This window comes from Parasteatoda tepidariorum, chromosome X2 (assembly GCF_043381705.1).
Source record: "Parasteatoda tepidariorum isolate YZ-2023 chromosome X2, CAS_Ptep_4.0, whole genome shotgun sequence".
Lineage (NCBI taxonomy): Eukaryota > Metazoa > Arthropoda > Arachnida > Araneae > Theridiidae > Parasteatoda > Parasteatoda tepidariorum.
The window spans coordinates 30,344,070-30,369,283 of NC_092215.1; the positions used below are offsets into that span (position 1 = coordinate 30,344,070).

General features: G+C 28.0%; 1 protein-coding gene across 2 annotated transcripts in view; it reads left to right on the top strand.

Moving 5' to 3' along the window:
- The window catches only part of LOC107440916 (fibroblast growth factor receptor-like 1), a 311,107-nt gene that overhangs the window by 98,102 nt on the left and 187,791 nt on the right, over positions 1-25,214 (top strand). The window contains exon 3 of one of the 2 annotated variants that reach the window (XM_071188120.1): positions 21,535-21,651. The exons of the other annotated variant lie outside the window; for it this stretch is intronic. The gene's annotated coding sequence lies outside the window, so the exon portion shown is untranslated. The remainder of the gene's footprint in view (positions 1-21,534; positions 21,652-25,214) is intronic. 2 annotated transcript variants of the gene reach the window in all.

A 25,214-nucleotide genomic window follows, 5' to 3' on the forward strand; every position in this document is an offset into this window, starting at 1 on the left:
AAAATTTAGCCATATTTCTGTTAAATTACTACAATGATATCAGATTAAAAGCATAATATTTCAGCACATTTTTGTCCAACTGTTTCTTTGTGTATTTCCGTAATTTATTCTGATCAGACGATCTTATTATCATAAATAAATTTTCCTAATTAATGTACAAGAGAAAATCAACCCACAACTACTGGAAATAAAACAAGATTAAAATCTTATTATTTTTATCGTATTCTGAAGTTTCATGAAGAAAGCTGTTTTTCAACGTAATAATGTCCATTTGATTAAGCGTGGCAAGAATTTTATTTAAATTTTTATTTGCATAGTTTCTTTGAAAGAAAGCCCTCTAATGGGAAAAAATCATAAAACAATATCTTATCAACCAAAAGTATGTTTCATTCAGGAGATTACGATTATCAATGTTCAACTCCGTAGCTTTGTAATTTTGAACCCAACCCTGAAGACATGGAAACTCCTGAATCAAGCATCGAGACAAACTAGCTTTCGTGGAGACCTTTTTGATGAAACTGGCCTGCTTTTGCGTTACATACAGAAAGAAACGACTAAAATCTCCCTTGGTTAGCCAGACAGTAAGGTGATTCTAATCCATGATCGGTTCTATCACTGAAGATATTTTTCATAAACACTGTGGTCGGTGCGAGCCGGGAGCAGAATTCGTAACAACCAGCCACCGCTGAAATTCGAACCTGGGCCATGTTTTCCGGAGGCAAACGCTCTATTATCATTATCATCCAAGTGCTACAGTCTTTGTAGATCCTTGGTCTCCTTCAAGATAATGGATTATTCCTTTCTGTTGGTCGCTTTTTCTTGTAGTTATTATTCTGAGTAATTTCAAATTCCCTTCTCTCCGCTTTTTATATATTGTTCTAAATCTTGTGTTCATTTTCTATATCTTGCCCCTCCTAGATTTCAATCTAATAATCTTTTAACACTTCTTTCCGAGTCCATTCTCAGTATACCTCCAAACCCTTGGACTCTTTTCATTCTTACAGGTGCTATAACTCCTGGTTCATATTTATTGTAACTATCTTTATTTGTTCTGATCCTCCAATATCCAATTTTCACATATTGCACCAAAAATCTGAGCAATTTTCCTTTCTCATATTCTTGAAAGATAGGATTCGTTTCAAATAAAATACTATGTCTGAGCTATCAATTGGTTAAATTTTTGGTTTCATGCATAAATATCTAGCTGAATACCCGTTAGTAAGGAAATAAAATAAGTGAATAAAAGAGTAAATAATCAATAAGTCAATAGTGAAATCATGCACAAAGCTTAAAATTATAACAATAATGACAAAATTAATAAAATTCAAATAGTTCCGATTTTTTATATATTATTATTTGTTGCCTTTCCGGTGACTTTACGTTATTAGATTAAGAAAAATATGTCTTTAGTTCTTCATTCCATCAAATTAAAGATTTACTGGTACTAGATTTATATTTTTAAGTGTTGCTGCATTTAGAGGCCAACTTTAAAGATTTACTGGTACTAGATTTACATTTTTAAATTCTGCTGCATTTAGAGGCCAACTCGTGATAGTCAAAATTTACCTCAAGTAAGCCATTTTCTCGGTACTTACCGTTATCGAGGTGCTGCAAAAAAAATCTACCTCCAGACAATTTATATTAAAAATGCGAATACAATGTATTGGTGCTGATTTAATAGGTACCAACTATAATATTGCAATACGTTTTATCTAAATTACCATATTTGGTAGTTATTAAAGCAGCACAAAGCATCATAATACCAATAGTACAGATTACTAAAACTACTTCAGTGTCATTGTTGTCAACTATAGAATTTCAATCAGGCTCTAAACTTAATAATATGGCTTTTTTTATATATATAGTATATACCGAGCAGCATAGAAACGATAGTAGACGGTTATACCGGGCAAATTGATTTCAGGCAGTGGCACTTGACCTTATGAAAAACAGCACTGTAGCAATGTAAGAAATACCGGGATGTAGCAATTAACTTCAAAAAACATCAGTTCTGGGTATACCGGACATATGAATGCCGGGCATTATGACAATTGGATATGTCAATTGCTATATAAGTATGTCAGCCGGGCAGTATGACGGGACCTTACAAAAAACAGCAATGCAGGAAATACTGGGAGGAAGCACTTAACTTTAAAAAACATCAGTTCAAGGTATACTGGGCAAATGAATGCCGGGCAGTATGTCAAACAGGGTATGTTAATTTGTATGTCATTTGGTATGTCAGTTTGTCAGCCGGGAAGTATGGCGGAACCTTACAAAAAGCAGCAATGTAGGAAATATTGGGAGGTAGCACTTAACCTTAAAAAACATCAGTGCATGTTGTACCGGAGAGTAGCGCTTAGCTTAAAAAAACAGCGTTTGACTTGCTTACTGATCTTTCGATTTCATTTTTGAATAAAAAAAATTCTTTTTAATTATATTTATACTTTTGATACGACAAACCGCATCGGTGGTGTGATTAATCACTGTATTATTATTAAGTATTTCAAATATAAAAATGATTTAAAAACACCGACTTTTATGAAATAAAAATAAAAATAAAAAAATAAAAAAAAAGACCGCCATATCACATAAATTTATAAAGCTAACTGAATTTGGAAACGAAAATACTGTCATTTCAGATAATGAGAATAGAAAGAATAAAAAAAAAGATTGCTTTCCGGAAATTTTTTGAAAAGAATCTCCTTGCTCAAAAATAATTCCTTCATATATTTCTTCAGATTTTTTCTTCTTCTTTTCAATCGTTTCTAGAAGCAAACGTAAGCTTTCCTGAAACTTATTTCCGTATCAGTATTCCATGATTTGAAGCAATTTTTGAAACATTGCGAAAAGAAATGTGTAGAGCTAGCTTTTCAAGAAAAATGTCTACTTATTTTGCTCCTTTTAATGCAAAAATACTAAACCTAAATACAACTACTTTATAAATATTATTTTAAATTTTCATCACTCACTATTTAAAGAAACTAATTTACTAATTTCAATACTTTTTCCACCGAAATCAGTATTAATGATAATATTTATCACTAGGAAAAATTTACAAATGTTATAAAATTGCTTATTTGAAAAAACTGCTGGAGACTTGTATGTAAGCAAGAATAAAATATTATTTAAAATTGTATCCAGTATTCCAAAACTAAACAATTTTGCATCAATGATCTTATGAGACAAGTGCCTTTGTTACAAAATATGTTGAGGAAGAACAAATTCAAAATGAAGAACAAACAAAATGAAGAACAAACAAAATGAAGAGAAGTCACCATTTAAATACCTTAATTTGGGAACAAAGCTACAATCTTATACAATACAAGGTGTTCTATAAGAAACGCCTTTAACATATAATTTAAGCATCCAAAACGAAACAAAAATACGCAATTGGATTTGCAAATTAATAGTCAACCGAGGACGCTATTTAATTCTGACCAAATACAGTAGAGGAAGACAGATGTGATGAGCATGTAATGAACATGTTTATTAGAAGGTTGAAGCTTGAAGGCGTTTCTAATAATCGTCATCCAAGAATCGTCATCCGCTTTAATCGTCTTGCTCTCCGGTTTTGTTAACTGCTCTCTTTCCTTTACCATGATTTATCACATTTCGGAAACGTTTCTGTTTTTTCCCTGTGAAATATTAATTTGCGAATCCTTATGTGTATTTTTTTATTTTAAATTTTTATAAGAATTTTAAAAACATATATTAAGAGTAGAAATTTAATAAGCATCATGTACATGCAATCTCGCTGTGAAGATATTTTTGCACTAAAATATTATGTGCTTATTATTCACTTCTTATAACAATTAGCTCTCCTTAAAAAAATAATAAGGCTATTTAGTTGAATAATAAAAAAAATTTTAAACTTTTTGAAAAATTGCCACTTTATGTTTTTATATATTTTTACCAGCCTGAACAAAGAATAGTGATTATAACTTATCATATATTTAATAAATACAAAAAAAAGTCTTCCCAATTTAAAAAAAAAAAGGTTTTTTCTTCATGTTTATTTTCTGCACATTTTCGTAATTAGCATATAGCTCTTTTGTTAAAAATATGCAAGAATAACCTAACAGATCTAAAAAAAACCTTTTAAAAGCTTCAGAGGTACATGAAAACCACACATTATTTTCAAAAATTCGTTAATTCATACAAAAACAGAGCATTTAAAGATCTTGCATACCAAACCTGACCACTGAATGCGGTTCACGCACTTCCCATCACCGCCGAGGGAGATTGAGATCCTGATTGGTGAAAAACATTTTCCCGCGGAAAAACTCACTAATCAGATTCTCTATTTTTTTCTATGGTGATCGGAAGTGCGTGAACTGCATTCAGTGAAAATGACCCGTACCTGGGTCTTTACAAACTTTAAAATAAATAAATAAATAAATGTGACTGAAGAAAGGAAGTTGAATGTCTGTTAAGTGCATCATTGCATATTATTTCTCATATTATTTCACATATGGATTACATATTACATGAGGTCACATATGTTTTTGTAAAAATCGCTATTTCATACAACGACACAGTTTACGAAGATTTAACCTGAGGTACGAAGCAAAAAAAACTGGAAAAAAATGCGATTGGAGAATTGAAGCTGAATGCATACTCTTTACAATAGAGTTGCACTGAGCCGCTATGTCTCAGGGGATACAGCTTTCGACTTCCAATGATGTGAACCGGGGTTCGATCCCGGCGATGGCTGGTCAATACGAATTCCGCATCCGGATTGCACCGACCTTAGTGCTGACGTGAAATATCCTCAGTAGTAGACGGATCATGGGTTAGAGTCCCCTTGCCGTCAGGCTACCCGTGGGAGGTTCTCGTGATCTTCCTCTCCATGTAACGCAAATGCGGGTTAGTTCCATCAAAAAGTCCTCCACGAAGACAATTTTCTCCCAATACTTTATCCAAGACTTCCCTTGTCTTCTGGATTGGGTTCAAAATTACAAGGCTACGGAGTTGAAAATTAGTAGTCGTAAACCCAAAAATTGGGTCGGCTGTTCAACGACGGTTATAAAATAAAATAGAAAAAAGTTGCACACTGTTTTTTTCAAAAATGGCCTTGAAATTACTCTGAAAAGTGGTTAAAAACAATATGGATAATTATTATTTTACCATATTCTACTATTTTAATATTTTTATTTTACCATTATAACTGTTTTTAAAGCATTATGGAATATTTAAAAAAAATTCCACGTATATAATAATATCGATAATAATATAAGATATTATTATCTCTTACGTAGAAGAGATTTCAGCTTTTATTAAGTCATTAATACATTTATTGTGTCATAAATTTACCTCTCATTAATTCAAAAAAATTTTCTTTTAACTCCATATTATTGCATGCCTTACGATGTTTTACGAGACCATGATTCTTTAATTGTATGTAGAGGCAAGATAATCAATCAACTTAGTTTTCAAAAATTTGTTCTCTATCGAAGTAAATGAGATCTTCGAAATTCGTAGAATTACAGTTCTACCCACTCCAATATGCAAATAATTCTAAACCTATAATTTATTTATCCTTTAAGCTATTTAATTGCTGTATGAAATTTTTTTTTTGTTTCTAGATTCTTGCTCTGCTTAAAAGACTGAAATGTAAATTTCACTGAAATGCAAATTTCACGAGTTAATTTTAAAGCATATAAATATTTGAAAATCATTTTACAAAATAAAGATTATTATACTCTTGGAATCTTATCGAAAAAAATGGGTAAATAAGAATTTATTTTATTGTTATTTTACCATATTCAAGTAAAACCATAAATAAGATGATAATCAAACTGTTAATTGTGAAAAAAAGCGTTTATCAACTGCTTTCACCTAATACGGTTGAAAAACTATAATTTTATAATACCAACTAGGTTCACCTAATGAAGCCACTTAGTTCCTGGCAGCTTGGTACATATTGTAGCCGAGAGGGTTAATCTGTCACTCTCATGGCCGACACAACGGGGGTTCAAGACCCAGCGTTGACACCACAATATTGCCTTCATTCCCTTCAACACATAAATAATTTCTAGAACCCTGCACTTCCCAATGTCTGACCCTGGACTATTAAAATAAGATGCTTTTATTCACACATGAATGACAACACCATAAATCTGCTTAACACTAAAAGTCTAATATTTCACATCTCTTACGACAGGTGAAACAACCAGGTAAATTAATTAAACCACAGTTCCCTTGATAAAACATTACTCAATACAACCACTCTCAATGTCCATTACCTAATAAAAAGCTTAGCTCCAATATCCAGTTAAATTTTCCTTTTTTAAGGTTTTGATGCCATGCTGTTTGTAAATGGTTAAAAACCGGATAGTTTTGTGTTCGTGGTTTTTTAACCATACTATTTGTAAACGGTATCAAAACCTTAAAAAAATGTTCTTTACCGCAAATTTCCCCGTTAATTGGATGGACTGAGTGCTGCCGGTTAATTTTAAATTGCAGTTACCGTAATTACCGTAATTTAAGAATGAAAATGCGTATTTCAATACTAAAAGTTATCTTTTTGATAAAACAGCTTATTATTTAAAGGTTTAAGGTCACTAAATATCTCATTTCTTTCACTCAAAATTTTGAGACTAATTTAAAATAATATTCGTGAATAAAACCACGAACCGCGACTTAAAACTAAATTATTTCTTTAGCATTTTCAATCTAACTACAATATAAACTTCAAAATACTCTCGTGTACTTAAACTAAATTTGCATTCAGCAAACATTTTAGTAATGAAACTGTTCTTTCATTTGAATAATTTTTATATCTAAAACGTGAACGCAAGTGATGTAATTATAAACGCGTTAGTATAATGTCCAATCACTTATTTCAAATTCCGGGAAAGGGAGTTCATTTTGGCCAAAATCTGACACATCAGCTCATAATACTTAGTAATTAAGATTACAGAGCATATGATTTAATAGCGATTATTATCTTTAATGAAGGTCATCATACTGTAAGAGAAATTTCCCATTTATATAAAACAATGTTCTTGCTCTAATTTCCAACAGGATGCATCTGAAAGAATAATTTTCGTAAATGAGAAAAAAACTTTGAAATTATATAAATTTGCGTATTTTTATGATGGGTATTTTTTTTTAAGTAGGCCCTTTGTTTTATGTTAAATGTTATAGAAATTTTGGATGCAAAACACAATATCTTAGGCGCAGGGATTTGTTGACCGCTGCTTAATTCAATTATACGTCCCTAGTTAATTTTTAAAAATTATTATTTAGACATTAAGGATTAACTATTATTTCTAAAAAATGCGAAAACGAGTATTATAACGATTATAAAAATCTTTCTATCCATGAACTGGTAATTTATTTTTAGAAATGTACTTGCTTTTTTTTAACCATTTCTAATATTTGTTGGAATCTTTAATGTTTAGTCCATTTTGTCCAAATTTGGACACTTCAGCTCATAATATTTTGTAATTAGGATTACAAAGCATATGACTTAATGGTGATTGTGTTATATATGACTGTGTTATATATGACTGTGTTATATATGTTACATATGACTTAATGGTGTTGGTTATATAATAGAAAACTATATAAAAATTTTCTTCAAAGTTTTTTTTTTTCAAAAAAAATGTTAATTCACGTTTTTTAATCTAATTTATATGCAATATTTGAAAAAGTGAAATATTTTAATCACTTACATAACTGTAATAAATATGAGTACTATCATCCTTTTTGAGAATTATATTTATTTGCTTATATTTTGTACAAATAATGTTTCATTCAAGCATTCTTCTTTTAAATAAATCTATTTAATACGGACGAATATCTATTTGGAAATTCGAATTTAATATAAAAATAAATAAAAACATTCTGAATTAAGTTATACCATGTAGCTTTAGATATTTTGTACCATAAACAAAATTATAAAACCATTTAAATAGGATTTATTTGACATAAAATGCTTAACTGTTTGCGACTAAAGGAAAAAAAAGTTTATGTGATAAAGGAAATATACTCTTAAAAAATTTTTAATTTAAAAAAGTATACATAAAAATTCGATATCATTTTTGTAAACGTATTTTAAAAAAGTTGATCGAAACTTACTTAGATAAGTAATTATATCTCTTAAAGAGTTTAGAAAAGTTAAAGCACAGAAGATTAGGAATCGAGAAGTATTAAATTATTTCAAAATTTGCGATTCAGCTCACATTATGCAAAACTGGCGATTGGGATTAATCATCATTCAGAACTGATGATAACTCAGTAATAATTTTATGGCAGTCTTATCTTTTGAGGTACGCTAATTACTTGATAACAGCTTAAGCCAGAAAAATGACTTTTCGTTGTGTGTATTTATAAACTTGCGTTTAAAAAATTTGATTCTGAGGAGTATAGGTTGGTAATAAAACTTTTATGAGTTTATAGTCATTAAGTTTAATATTCAAAATTCTTCAACGACTTATATTTTTAATATTCAGTAGTTTAGATGTAACAGTGCAAAGGAAGGCTTGTTTTTGAGCAAATTAATATGAATTTGTTAAATTATAGGATTAATTTCTTAAATATTGAATTAAAAAATTTAAAATTGTGCATTTTACTATTGTTTGAAATTAAATGTTAATAAAATTAATAAAGTGGATTTTAGCTTAATTATTATCTCGATTTCTAGCAGCAATAAAGACAGAAGCTAAATTTGATATTAAAATTAAAAATATTATAAAAAATAACAAATTGAAAATATTCAAATGCGCTTATTATAATATTTTAAAGAAATATTTTTTTAAATAAAATTTTTTGAAGAATTGCAACTAAAAAATGCTTTTTTAATAAAATATTCACTTTTTAAACTCGTGAAAGCATTTTAATGTAGTTTTGCAAAAGAAAACCATTCACAAATATGATATGCTGAATGTGAGAACTTAATAAATATTTTCGAGTGATTGCATTATTGATTTTTAAGATAACAGTGGTATCAGTTTAAAAAGTAAATTATAAAGAGAAACTAGTTTGTATACTAAATTTCAATTGGTGCGACAATTCTTTAGGTAGTTTATGATTTCATTATTTCATGAAATATGCCTTCAGTAACAGTTTAGAGGAAATTCTGGTTTTCAAAATAATAGTTCCTATTACCAAACATTGTGAATCCAAATACAAATTGCTGCTTTTCGTTCTTTTCTTTGTCTTGTTTTGATTGTTACTTTGGTTTTTACTTTCAGCATTTATTGAAAATTTAGTAGAAAAAGTTATTATTTATTAAACAAAATAAATATTTCTCTATAAAAATGTTATAGCTGCTTAATTGTTCCGTTTAATTATTTTCTTCCTATGCCTACTCGAATATTGATATTCGTCCTTTGGGTATCAGACAAGCAGATTTGCTGGTCACTCTTTCAAGGGCACCATATTAGGTGATCCAACGTTGCTTCCACAGTCAGAAGGACAGATGGTACAGAGAAGAGAGGTAAAGAACGTCCATGCCTTCTCCGGGATTCGAACCAGGAAACTTTAACATGAGGTCAGCTTTCTTACCACCATATAGTCCGGTCGGCTGTTTAATTAATTAATTATCAAATTGTAATATTCTAAAAATAGTGTGCAAATTCATATAATTTATATTTTGATTAGAATGATAAAATCGTAATTGTGAGACATTTATTATTATAATATCATCATCAGTTTTTCGTTCTAATTAAAATGTAGTCACTAAAAATGATATCCTAAAATACTCATCGCCACGAAGCTTTTCTTAAAAAAGAATTACATCTGTCTTTCTTTTTAAATTACGTTTGGTACAAGAAACGAAATTGCTAAAGATTAGAAAAAAATTCAACAGTTTTTGAATGACATTTCATTTTGAATCAAAAAATTTACTTTGAGATAAAATCGAGAGAGAAAAAAAAAAAAATTTCACTAAAGAGATATTGAAAAGCAAGAAACTCTGCATACTTTAACGACCTCTCTTGGCGGGGTAACAAATTTAAAGAAAGCGTCAAAAACAGGTGCAATGAATGTTTGAAAGAAATATTTTGTTTGAAATTATTGGAATCCAAATATAACTTGCATTTACTTTACTCCATCTTTTCCTTTTTCTTGTGTGATTGTTATGTTGGTTAATATTTCCAACATTTGTTAAGAATTTAAGAAAAGAAAAGAAAAAACAATTCTTTACTGAAGGAAAAAAGTATTTTTCATTAAAATTACTTTGTTTGAAATTCTATTTAAGTCTTTACTAATTATTTTTTTTGTAGTTACCCTGTATAAATCATTAAAAAATTACCATGCTGTAATTTTTTAAGGATAGTGTGTAAATTAATGTATATTTCTCATCTGATTTTTGTTTTGTTTCATTTGATAAAATCGGAAAAGTTTAGCGCAACGTAAAGTGTTTAAAAAATTAAAATTAAAAATTAATTAATGTTGATTTCAAAAAAAAGTTGTAGTTGATAAAAAGAAGTGTTACTGCTGGAAATTACAAAAATAAATAAATAAATAAAAAAGTTTTTGTATCTAGATGTGGAAATTAAAAAAAAATAAGAAAATTCCTTACCAATTGAATGTGCTTAATTTGTGTAAGGTGGCTGTTTTTAACTGCTATGTAAAAAACGGATAAAGCTTTTATATCAAGATGTGAGAATTTTAAAAAAATCAATATCAATTCAATGTGCTTGACTTGTGTAAGGTGGCTGTTTTTAATTGCTATGGAAATTACATAAAATACTTTTGTCAATATGCATAAAAATAAAAAAAGGAATCATTAACAATATACTATGCTATATCTGCAGAAAGTTGCTGTTTTTAATTGCTATAAAAATATTAAAATATTTAAGAAAATGGACAAAAACTGTTAAATAATAAAATTAAGTTGATGAAATGTTTGGTCAATTTAAAAATTGGTTTTCGAAGCAAATAATAAAAAAATTGAGTTTTATAAATAAGAGTAGTTAATATTAATTTTATTAAATGAATTCCTTCACAAATATCAATTAATGATATAAGAAATAATAACATAAATATTTTTTTCGGCTATAAATTATTATTTCTAGTAAATGTATTATGTTTGAAATCAACTAGGCATAGCGCGTGAATTGTACTGAAATAAGACAACTCTAAAACACCTATTAAAAGAAAAATATGTTTTGTCATTGTTTGTTTTGTCAACTAAAGAGTTAACTATATCCAACACTTATTTCTATGGGGCTGGATAGCCTGGTTGGTAGAGACCGGACCGGAAAGGAACCGGTATTGGCCACCGGCCGAATACTCCCCGTGAATTAAATGGTGACTGATGCACGCTAGATCTGTCGAATCACAGAGTCCTCCATGTTTCCATAACAAATAGCTTACCTGTGGGGGGTACTGATCCAGGAGTTCCTTTGCCTTCTGGATTGGTTCAAAATTACAATAATACGGAGTTGAATATTAGTAGTCGTAAACCCAAAATTAGGTCGGCTGTTTAACGATTGTTATAAAATAAAATAACACTTATTTCGATGTACCCCATACTTTTACTAGGGAGTTATCTTGTTATCGAATTTCAAAATCGTAATTAGATAACATAAAAAAAACATTTCAAACTTTCAGTTATTTAGTATTATTCCCGCTATATGTCACATACATTAATCTGTCTCATAGTCATAGTCGACTATAACGTGCATATCATATTTCATTTTGAACATGATTTCAGCATTTGGGATTAAAGTACAACCTTGGACAAATAAAATCAAGAACTCATATAAAAAATTGAACTTATTTTCATTATTTTAAAAAAATACCTTATTACGATAAGCATAAAAATTAAATCCTGCCCAGCATGCAAAATTTGGCTGAATGAAATATTTAGTGACCAGTTACAAAATTATTAAATATTAAGGGTTCCAACTACAGATAGGTTCTAAAACGAAATAATTTTAAGATGCTTGTTGCACATATGCACTGTATATGCCCCATATGCACTGCAAAATATTCCGGATTAAATTACGGTATAAAGCACCGCCACTTTGCTAGTATCATCCGTAAAATAAATTTACGGTAATTTATTTAATTAGAGTGATTAAGTGATTTTACTGTAATTATTTCTGTAAAAATTACGGTATATCAGATTTTTGTTAAATAATATGCTCGGATTTTACCGCAAAAAATTTGGCTCCTTGAGTATCGGTATTTTTTACAGTAGTTTCATCCGGAATTTTTTACAGTGTGATTATCTGTAAAGTTTCTGATTTATAGAATTTCAAAAATATAGTCTTCTAGCCATAAGAAAAAAAATACATATATAAATCAAAAAAAAGAAGAAGGAAGTTTGAGTTATATAGCCTTAGTACAATACTTGTACAATACTTGTCAATACTTATTAGTCTTGGAACATTATTATAAAATCTTTCTCCCGATCTAAGCTAATTAATAGATTTTTGAGTAAAAAACATAAACTTTCTCTAAAGAACGTAAATTTGATTTAAATGACAAAAACTAAAGATAAATCGTCTGTAAAAGCGATTGAGTTATATAGCCTTAGTACAATACTTATACAGTCCAGTCACAGTTCATTAGTACAATACTTATCAATACCTATTAGTCTTGCAACATTAATATAAAATCTTTCTCAAGATATATACTAATTACTACATTTTTGAGTGAAAAACATAAACTTTCTCTAAAGAGCGTAAATTTGATTTAAGTGACAAAAACTAAAGATAAATCGTCCGTAAAAGCATTCCCAATTCTTCGAAAACGTAAATAACTGTCAACTATTCTTAGAACTGTGTAACAGAAGTGTTCCATCAGAATCGGAAACCCCCGCTCCCTTTAGCAACTTCGTCCTGATATAGCGTGATCCCTAACATTTCCTTCTTGTCAGTTATGTTTGCTTTAGCATCCGTCTTTACAAAGGTTACAGGAAGTCGTAGTATCAGTCCAAATTCTTTGTTCGTAAAGTTTTTTACATCACATTTGTAATTACGCTAGATATTCAATGAAAGAACTTTTTTTTGAACAAAATATTTTTTTTTGTCCGGTAACGGTTGATGGTGTCTGTTTCACCGTGATTGAATTTAAACTGCTTATTAATGCTTACTTTTTTATTGTTATCTTGCTTAGTTTCTCGACAGTGAATCTTTCTTATCGTTTAGGCAGGATATATCAATCATATAGAAATAAATGAAGTCAACAGAGTGGAAACGATTATGTTTATATGTATTGTATTAAGAGAAAGATACTAAACATAAGCTATATTGATTTGAAACCAATTTTGAATGCGAGTTTTAAAAACTTTATTATTTGAAAAAGAATTATAGTTAATTAAATTTAAATTTTACTTAAAAAAGGAATTATGATAAATAGATAAAGGGAAAATATGGAAGAAAAGATAATTACTAAAATAAAACCAGATATTAAATAAATTTTATCGAGATTGAGGAGTAGCAGGAAATGATGCTTAATAAAAAAAAATTGTTTAAGCAAACTTTTGATAGCAATTGTCATGCCGGAAGTAGAAACTTTCGTTGAAAATGAATGATAATAAATATATTTAAAGAAAATAATTATTGAAATAAACGCGATTTTAAATTTGATCAAGATTAAATAAATAGCTGAAAAATGATTTTTGATGAAAAAAAAAATTTTTGAATAAATTTTTGATAGCAATGGTATTATCAGAAATTGCAGTTAATGAAATAAAACTGCTCTTTAAATATGAATAAATAAAATAAAGATGATGACAAAAAAAGATAAATTGCTAAAATAAAACGAGATTTAAAACAAAATTGATTGAGATAGAAAAATCGCAGTAATTGTTGCTAAATAAAAAGGAATGATTTTTAAATAAACTTCATTAATAATGACAATAATGAGAAAGATTACATGAAACAAGATGATAATATTAAAAAATAAATTTATTAGTTGCTGCATACATAACAATCAAATTTTTTAAACGAAATAAGTAGTACTACAGAATAATTTAACAACCAATTATGGTTAGTTTATTTAATTATAATGCATAGAAAATTTAATCATACTTTAAACCCAATTTAAATGACGTCTTAGTGTAGATATGCTAATCTGTTTTAGAGAAATTTTAATAATTAATATCATTTAGAGTTTATTAATCTTAATAAAATTTTTATAAGGAAGTCCCCTAATAAATATTAAGAACGGATAAAATGATTAATTATTTTCAACAAATTATCCTACTTTGTATGAAAACTGTCATAGAACTCCATCTGTTAATTAATGTAGAATATTGCAAACTCAATTAATAAATTTAACGTAAGTCCGCAAAAATTTCACGCCAATTAAGATCGAAATATTAGGCACAATAAACAGAAACAAAAAAAAGTAGCTAATGGCAAAGAACTTCATATTATAAAATATTCATTACGGTAAAATGATACAAATAAAGATGTATTCACTAATTATCTCGTAACATTATACGATTGCCTTGTTGTTTGTTTAGATATAATGATCGATCTGATTTTAAGATTACAAATTGACCTCATGAAACACGCGCGCCACCTTCAGGACAGATGTTTAACCGCTGGTCTACCTATTTTGAAGGACATATCTGACATATTAGATTAACGCAAGTATCCCGAAGCGGAATCCTGAGGAAGAATTAATTTATCATCATAGAACTTTATGCGGTTTAAAGAAGGATATTTCAGATCTCAATTCTCACGCTCTTAGAATTGACACTTAGAAGTGAATAACTAGGTTATGATATAAATATTTCTAACTTCTGTTTCTCAATTGTTAATGAACTTGAGCGGAATATTAAGGAATTTTGATAGCAAAACAAGTTTATGCAGCTATTCTGTTAGCGTTTGTTTATGCATGTTAATCATTGGTAGCAAAGTCGCCTTTTTACAATTAATTTATTAATAATAATTATGCAAATTTGAGTTTTATGTTTTGCATTGTAGAGCAAGTTCATGTAGTTATTTTGTTAGTGTTTTATTGCAATTTAACTCATTCGAGTTTTTTTTTCAATATTGGTATATTGGTAGTAATAGCCGTGTCATACATAAGAATACTCAATTACTACTTATTTTTTCTTTCATTTTAAAATTATTTTGAAGAATATACCTGGCATATCAGATAAGCGTAAGTATGCCGAAGCGGAATCCCGAGGTAAAATTATTTCATCACATTAGACCTTTATGCAGTCTGAAAAAGAATATCTTAGACCTCAATACTTACTGTCTTAGAATAGACATTAGGTTATAAATGTTTGGTTATAAGCATATTAGACCTTTATGTGGTTTAAAGACGAACATTTTGGACCTCAATTCTCACAAACTTAGAATGTATATTTGGTTATAAATATTTGATTATAGAAACATTAGACCTTCATGCGGTTTGAAAGAGGATATTTTAGACCTCAATTTTCACACTCTTAGAATAGACATTTGATCATAAATATTTCACACATAACTTCTGTCACTTAATTGCTAATGAACTTGAATAAAATGTTTATGATTTTTCATTTGAATTTGATGTTTAGGGCTTTAGAACATGCTTATGAAGCTATTTAGTAAGCGTTTCTTTGGATTGTGACAAATTGAATTCCTACTCATATTTTTTTAAATTAATCTGTGTACTTCTATTAGTTGAATAAATTCAAAAAATATCAATAATGCGCAAAAATAGACATGCCGTAGTTTTAATTCTATAAGCAAGAACATTCCTCAGGGCCGAAACACAAAATGGCAGATGAGAACACGAGACAAACTCGGTGCAACTATGAAAAAGGGTTTAACCAATTGGCGAAAAAGGATGAATTTGATTAGAAAAATAAACGAAGGGAGATTAAAAAGAGATGTGATAACCCCAAATGTGCAAAATCAAGAAATTAAAAAAGATTCCCAAACGTTATGAAAGGTCAATAACTAATTTATAAGAACTTTTCAAAATATGGAATGATTCCCAGAAGTCAAACTCAATAGCTTAAGAGCAGTCTTGAATGATTTTATCGAAGGAAAACTCAAATCTGTACTTAGAATTTCAACTGTTTAAAAGATAGAAGATTGTTTAGCATCCTGATTTTAGAAAAATCTTTCATGTTCTTAAAAGGCATATCGTTTAAATTCAAAATCATTACAAAAACCTTATAAGGGAAAATATTTGTGAATCTAACTATAATTATAAATAAATCAAGAATATTTTTAATTTGCAGCTTACTTGCAATTAAACAACTCTATTTTTAGCTTTCTAGTTTTTAATGCTGCCTTTATGAAGTATAGCAATAGTATTTACTGTCTAATAGACAAAAATTTAGCCAATTTATTGTATGCATGATAAATTATTTAGCCAATTAATTTTATTATTTAAATTTTTATGCACTTCCTGCATCTTACATTAGACAATAACAAAAAATTTGTGATAGTTTAATGTTCGTTTTTGTTCTTGGGAACATTAACTAAATTAAGTAGGAGAAATTTAAAATAATATATTACCATTTTTCTTGCTTAAAGGAAAAAATGTCTACTTTTTTTACCGTACCGGATATCATTTAGTATTCTATTGGGACTAAACATGCTTAAAATAATTTCGAACTGAATTCTTGCTTTAAAAGAAAAGTTTATAAAGACTATTTAAGCCACTACTAATATCTTTAAGACTCTAAAAATTTAAACAACAATGCTTTGAATTCTAATTAATAAAGATCGCAGACGCTAATTGAATAGCTAAAAGACAACTTAAATATCCATTAATTCATAAAAAGCTTAACAAAGCTTCATTAGGCTTTCTTTAATTTTAATTTTCGTGTACTCCTTTTCTAAGATTATTTCTTTTAGTTTTATGAGGCTTACTTTATTTTTATGAAGCTTCGTTTCTTTCCAAGATTTTCATGTCTTTGGAGTTTAATAAAACCGCATTTATTTTTATTACCTCATTAATATTTTCCTAAAAGTTTAATTATGATTAAAAAAAATCAAATATAATCCAAACACAATTTTACTTATTTCTGGATTCTAAGATTTAATTTTCTTTCATTCCTTCATTTTTAATCCGCTAGCTGATTATTCTTGCTCTTTCTTCCAATGTACATAAATTAGATAAAATCATACGCGTTGTATTTAATAATGCATAATTAAGATAAATAAAAATTTGTTCTTTCTTTATTTTTAATTAATCAAGGATTTATTATTAATTATTCGCCTTGGGATTTGGTTATCAATATTCTTCTAATCTGTTTTAAACTCCTTGATTGTTAAGGAAATGAAAAAGATGGATATATATATATATATATTCTAAAATAAATTACTTTCCGACTTTTTGAATTTCCAATTACTAAAGTAAACAGTGAGTTCAAATAAAACTACTATTTGACAATTTTTTTTATTGTACTGTATAAAATTTTTATCATAGGGGAATCATAAACAATTTATTTAAATATTGAAATATGTATTTATTTCTTTTACCTATTTTAATATTAAGATAAAGTTGTAGTTTAATTTACTTTTTTGGAGTTACACTTCTTAAAATGTTTAAATGAAAATTTTTTTTGAGTTTAAAAACAGGATTTAAAAAAATTAAAGCTTCTTAAATACGGGATAACAAAATTATTTTTTACGAAGATTATAAAGGGCATTCTTGCTAACTAATTATAAGGATTATTTTTAACAGATCAAGCCAGGATTTATCTGATTATTTGAAAGGTTTAATAAAAAAAATAATTGAAAGTAAGTTTCATTTAAATTATTTAGAAATGGCTTTATTATTATTATTATTTTTTAATTTTATGAAAAATTTTAGTGAACACGGTTTACAGTAAACATTTATTTTTAGCTTAAATAAAGACACTTTATAATTTTTACCATATATTAAATATTGCAAAATAAAATTAAGGATTTTCGAAACAATATAATTACATAAGAAACAAAAATCATTTCTATCTCCTTATATAGCAAGGGTGGCCAAGCTCCTTAATAGTCGAGCCATTTTTCAAAATTTGAAATTTTTCGGGAGCCGCAATGAAATACGTATTTGAAAGGTATGCAAAAAAGGTATTAAAAACTTTTTTTTACAGAATTTATATCTATTGAAAACATATAAATAAAAGTACGAAATATGTGTATTGAATTTAAACATTAAAAATTAAACACATTTATTTTACTTATCTTGATAATTCTTTGAAATTTGTTAGAAATTTCTTAGAAAAAAAAAAGAATAAATTATTGGTAGATCGTGTTAATCGATCTGGAGTCGGTCATTTACGAACGATTACGCTACTGTTTATGCTCGTCTGCGCAGTTTTCGATGAGTCATATCATTCTTATCTAGGACGAAAATGAAATTTGTTACAACGTTGCACTTAGTCTTTCATGTTTGTTGTCAGTAATTTAAAAGACATTTTGAAACACATACGGAACAATAATAATTTTTTAAAATATAATAGTGCGAAAATGAAAAGGGAAATAGGGTACATTTATCGAGAGCCACAAATAATCCTTCAAAGAGCCGCATGTGGCTCGTGAGCNAGTTGCCCCCCCCCCCCTGTTATAGAGGGTGTTAGTTGACACTGCCATCGCGACAATCTCGTTCCAATGTCTCAACCCTCTGCGTTTTAAGTTCCCACGTGTCACTAAGATTGAAACAAAACGCAATTATATTCACTTATACAACAATAGAGCATAATGAATATTCCTGGAGGACGAGTTATCTAAGAATTCTTATCTTAGAATTCAGAATTCTTATCAAAAATAAAAATAAGAAAGGATTCATATTGGAGGTCGCAATTTCATACCTTGGCGAAGAAAGACAAAAGAGCTCTCGAAATCTGGTAAATTAAAGTAAAGGAAGGTAAGTGTAATAAACATCAAATCAGGTTTATTTGGAGGTAGGTTGAAGCTACAAAGTGTTTCTATTAACTCTCTTTCAGCTGCTCTCTGCTTCCTCCCGTAATCAAACCTGTCTTGTTGTTTATTACATTCGTAATCTTAGACTGGGATTTATCTAACTTTGATAAGGATTTCCTTTTTTCCTAGCTTAAATTTTTATTTGCGATCCACAATGTCCAGACATTTTTGTTTTAATTTATAAAATGGATTCTAAAAATGCATATTAAGGGAGGACTTTATGAAACACTCTGTATTTTAGAGATATATTTATAATAGCAAGCGCTTACTTATACTTGAAGACACCGAAGTAAGTATATTTTCTCTAAATGTTATATTTCTAACAGTGCCTTATATAAAGCCTCATAAAATAGAAAACATATTCATAAAAAAAAGAATTTTTCTTAATAGTTATATACTTTCTGTCAAATTACTTTTAATGTTTTTTTATTATCTTTTTACATACAAATCTTCGGGTTTATGGTCAAAATAACTATAACAAAATAGATACAGTATTTCCAGTTTATAACTTTTTTTGAAAACCAAATATGAATTGGTGAATTTATTAAAATAATATTTTCAGAGTTTTTACCCTCCCACCGAATAATTTCGGTTCATTCAACTGAAAAAATCTATGAAATTTTCAAAATATATATACAACTTTCCATAGACATATCATCCGCAATAAAATAGATACATTATTTTGATTGAAAACCAAATACGAATTGATGAATTATGTGAAAATGATTTACAGAGTTCTTACCTTCCAACCGAATAATTTCGGTTTATTAAACTGAAAAAATCTATGCGATATTTAATATATGTATACATTTTTTTAAACTTTCGATAGACACATCATCCGAAATAAAATAGATACAGTATTTCAATTGAAAACCAAATAAGAATTGATGAAAATCATACGAATTGTAAAAGAAAGAGTTTCAAATTTCTTATTTTCCAACCGAATAATTTCGGTTCATTGTACTCAAAACATCTATGCGATTCTTGAAATATATATAATTTCTTTTTTAATTTACAGTAGACAGTTACATCATCTAAAAAAATGAAATAGATACAGTATTTCTAATCCATCACTTCTTTTGAAAACCAAATACGAATTGATGAATTATATGAAAAAGATTTTCAGACTTCCTACCTTTCAACTCAATGATTTCGGTTCATGCAATTCAAAAAGATATGCGATTTATTACACATGATATTCTTTAGCTGTGTCAAAAAGCGATAGAAAAGAAATTCCAAGACGCCTGTTTGAAATCCTAAAATTTATTTTACGAGGAGCTGTCTTCACTGTCTTTTTACAGTATTATATTTTTCAACTTTATGTGTAGTCATTGTACTTTTATGACACTTATTTCTTATTATATACAATATTCCTTTAAAGATAACTGATATAAAGTGAAGTCTATGATATTTCTTATCGGCATTAAACCAAAAACTGCAATAGTATTTAAACGTAATTCTTGCTATGAAGCACTTAATGTTTTGTTTTAGATCATACAATTTTTAATCTTATTTCTCAAGGCATTATCTTTTAAATTGAAAATATTAAAAACTTTGTGTTCATAGTTTTGGCATGGAGAATAAAAATCTGATGAAATTACCGTTTTGTTGAGTAATGCCAAAAAAATCCATAATTCTGGTTAATAAGTATACGGTATTTAAACCAATAATTAAGAAATTTTTCCAATCATATAGTAATGGTTTACGGAAATCCTGCGGACCTTGTTATCCAAAAGCAAGACCGACCTCATCTCTAGCGAGGGCTCTATCCCCTGACCTATCACCACTCTGATTTTTTAATACATAAAATTCTTTATTATATAATAGCTTTAAGGAAGTAACAATTCAAAAGAAGTTAAAAAATAGAGTTATTTGATCGAAATCATTAATAAAGTATAATGTCTATCAAGAAACTTGACTTAAAAAAAATGCTACTGATGTGAGATCTTTGTTTTTAAAACAAAAATCTCATATTTCAATACACAAACTATAAAACACCGTCAGTACATTAAACAACTATAAGAAAAAATGATATCTTTATTTCCCTCTAGTATTTTCAAAACAATATAGTCTACCATAAAAAAATCAGGTATTAGAGATGCACAAACTAAAGCTTATCGTTTTGTGTTCAGCAGGTTTAGAAGAGTTGTTATTTGATCGAAATCATTAATAAAGTATAATGTCTATCAATAAATTTGACTTCCAAAAATGTGACTTATGTGAGATCTTTGGTTTTAAAACAAAAATCTCATATTTCAATACACAAATTATAAAACACACTTAGTACGTTAAACAACTATAAGAAAAATGATATCTTTATTTCTCTATAGTATTTTTAAAACAATATAGACTACCATAAAAAAATCATGTATTATAGATGCACAAACTAAAGCTTATTGTTTTGTGTTCAACAGGCTTAGAAGAGTTGTTATTTGATCGAAATCATTAATAAGGTATAATATCTATCAAAAAAATTGAGTTAAAAAAAATGCTACTGATGTGAGATCTTTGTTTTTAAAACAAAAATCTCATATTTCAATACACAAACTATAAAACACCGTCAGTACATTAAACAACTATAAGAAAAAATGATATCTTTATTTCCCTCTAGTATTTTCAAAACAATATAGTCTACCATAAAAAAATCAGGTATTAGAGATGCACAAACTAAAGCTTATCGTTTTGTGTTCAACAGGTTTAGAAGACTTAGTGACGAGAATCCCATGAGCTTTACGACCTCAAAATAATTCTACGTCTAGACGAGTAACGATATCTATCATTAATAAAAAGATGTCATTCTCTACTAGTATGGGTATGTCAGCAATTTTTATGTAATAAATCACTTCCTTTTGCGCTCTTAATGATATTTTTAGAGATAAATTACTTGTGTTATGGAAAAAGCAAGATGCAGTTTTAGCATAAATGTTTCATTTAGACATGAAACTCTAGAAATAAGATGCCTAATTGGGTTTTCGCAGATCTTTAAGTCTTGAATTATAATTTAATTGTTTTTATTGTTATTGAAATTCAAGTGATTTGATTTTAATTCAGTTAAAATGTAGTCGAGCACATGTCGTGAATAATTGTATTATTATAGATAATTTTTTAATTAGTTTTTTTTTATTGGATAATCTAAATTAGACTGACGGTTTTTAAAATTTTATTGCAGAAAATATATTAAGATTTAAAAAAAATCTTGCAGCAATTTCTTGTGATAATATACAAATGTATTTTGCGGGATTTTTTATTTTAATTATAAAATTTTCTGACTGATTGCATTGCAGTCAGTAAAATCCATGAACTTCATGACCTCTAAATAATTTAATATTTAGATGAGTAACGATATCTAATATAAATAAAACTATGTCATTCTGTACTAGTACGTGTATTTTTTTTTTTTTGTATTCTAAATAATTTCCTTTGCACTCTTAATGATGCTTTTGGAGATAAACTACTTGTTTTATGGAAAAAGCACGATGCAATTTCAGCGAAAATATTTCCTTTAGCCATCAAACTTTAAAAATAAAATGTGTACTTGAGTTTTTGTAGATCTTTAAGACTTGAATTATATTTTGTTCTTATTATTATTGAAATTCAGTGAAAATGCGTAGTTGAGCATTGTATTATTGTAGATAATTTTTAATTAATTTTTATTAATTGGATTCATACAGGTTGTTTTAAATTAGGCTGAAGGTCTTCAAAATTTTATAACAGAAAAAAAAACGGTTGCAGCAAATTCTTGCAGAAATATTTTCGGTTGGTTTTTTTTTTTAATTAAAAAATTTCCCAGCTGATGGCGCTGCAGTCAGTAAAACCAGTAAATTATTGGAAACTAAAGGAAATTTTGCTTTCAAATGTTTCGATATCTTTTACGAATGAATATAAAATTTCAATATTTAAGAAATTACATCAGCCGTAATTTCTTGTAATCGGAGAAACGAACAATAAAAAAGAGTTACAGTGTCATCTGTCGGAATTGCTTTAAACTAAATAACTAGATAGTTGGCACACCTGCACAGTGGGCCAGAAGACCTTGAATTTTGGCCAAAAGTCAAAAATTAAATTTCAACTAAAACATGTTTAGTCAGCTTTAATATCGCCCAAATTAAGTATTCATAATCATTCCAAACATTTTAGTTTACTTTTTGGACCGACGAGAGTGCAATGCAGTGAAAAATATGTTTAAAAATTTTTTTTTTAATATAACTCTTAAATTTATATTTCAGAAATATATATATAAATTTCACCTTTCTGTTACATTTTTATAAGAGTAATTAGTCTGAAAATATAGTACAATTTTTCAATTTGTTGAATTAGTTAATACTCTTGACAAACTTGTAGTTTATATTTTATCATTTGACATTTTACAATGTTTGACTCACTTTCGAAACTTATCTCCAAAAAGTTCCACGATTTAATTAGCTAGACTTTTTTGTTGTCTTCTTTGATGTTTCTTCTTTCGAAAAAACCTGCCCCATTTTGCCCATATTGCAAAGGTGGACTAAATATACTGAAAAACAAAAATTATGTTTTTTTTCATGTTTTCACTTTATTTTATAATTAATTCGGGTTATTCTGCAATATTACTTCAGAAATATAATTTGCTTTTCATTTTTAATATAAAATTACGAAAATTATTCTATTTTCATTGCTATATTTAATTATTTAAACGCACTATATATTTTTTTTGCTCGCCTTATTTTAGCCGCCATCTTGCTTTTTTTTTGTTGGTATTTTTAGTGTATTTTAAAATTTTAACTATGAATTGAATTTACCTGCACATGAAAACTCTAAATAAAAAAAACCCAAATTTTGAAACAAATTTTATCGAAATACTAATTTTGGCCACGAAACATTGGATGCTGGCCCACTGTGACCTGGAGAATTGTTCAACAAGTTTTTTTATGAGTTCAAAATAATTCGCTTTCACAATAAAAATATTTTTTTTCTCAATTTATTTGAAGCTTCTTATACAGATAACGGGATAAATTTCCTTTTAATTATTTTCTGAAACCAGTAAAATTGTTTATTTTTGAAACCAGCTTTCATCGACCAGTTTTTATTAAGAATTATAATTTCCAAAGAATCTGTGGTGCTATGAAATAACAACCCATCAAGCAGAAAATTTTAATTCGGCTGCGTTTGGCAATTTTAGGCAAATACATAGTAGAATTGTGCACTGATTCGATGATTTGAATCAAGGCGTCAAATCCATGAATTGATTCGATTCATACGACCTTTTTGAAACTGATTCGAATCACAAATGTGTTTCAAGTTATTTGATTCTAATTAAGTTCCAAATCACTTGATTAGAATTAAATCAAGAAAGGGAACTGCTTCTATTGATTCGTATCCTTTTTAAAAAAATTTTTACACTCAACTTTAACATGCAACACAAATATATGTTTTATATATAAGTTATTAAAGCTCACTATAAATCATGCGTCGAATCACTGAATTGATTCTATGATTCAAACCACCTTCTTGAAAATGATTCCCATCCTCGATTCATTTCATGTTAATTTGATTTGAATCAAGTTATAAATCACTTGATTAGAATTATATCACGAAAGGCAACTGTTTCTATTGATTTAAATCCTTTTTCTAAATTTGTTACTCTCAACTTAAACATACAACACAAATAAATGTATTCCATAAAAATTATCAAAACTCACTATAAGTCATTCTACTGAAATATTGCACTTCTTAAATTATGCTTGTTTTTCTCATGAGAAATCGATCATAATTTCAATCGATTTATTTCAATTACAGTAATCGTTGACAATATCTACTATGAATTATACCTTGTATCTTATCAGATTAATAGGCTTAAAAAATCCTCAAAAAAAATGCCTAGTTACTTCCGAACTGTTTCTCTAAGTTTCGAAAATTTACTTTCACTTTCCCTAAAGCAGATAAAAGCCATTATTAAAAGGGGCCCCAAAGGAACTACACAAGCTTTGGTTTTCCATAATCCTAACCGCTGCAGAAGTCATAACCTCTGCGTTCCATTTGGCCACACACGTGGAATGTTCGATTTATTTCCCAGAAAGAGGATATGGAAAGAATCAATTCTTTCTTATTTGTTGATAATGCATCTAGTTGAATAAACAAAATGTTTCAGAATCTTATTTAAAAAATATATTATTACTATAAAGAAAAGTATTATGGTTAAGTCTGCAAAATCTTTTGAATCTCAAATATATTGATAGTTTAACATATACATTATATATTTTATCTCGTCTTTATATACAAAATTTCCTGAATTTTGTTTAAAAAATGTATTGTTACAAAGAAAAATATAGTAGTTTAGTCAAAAAATCTTCTGTTGAGCCTCAATTATATCCTTATTTTATAAACCGTAAAATGATAAGT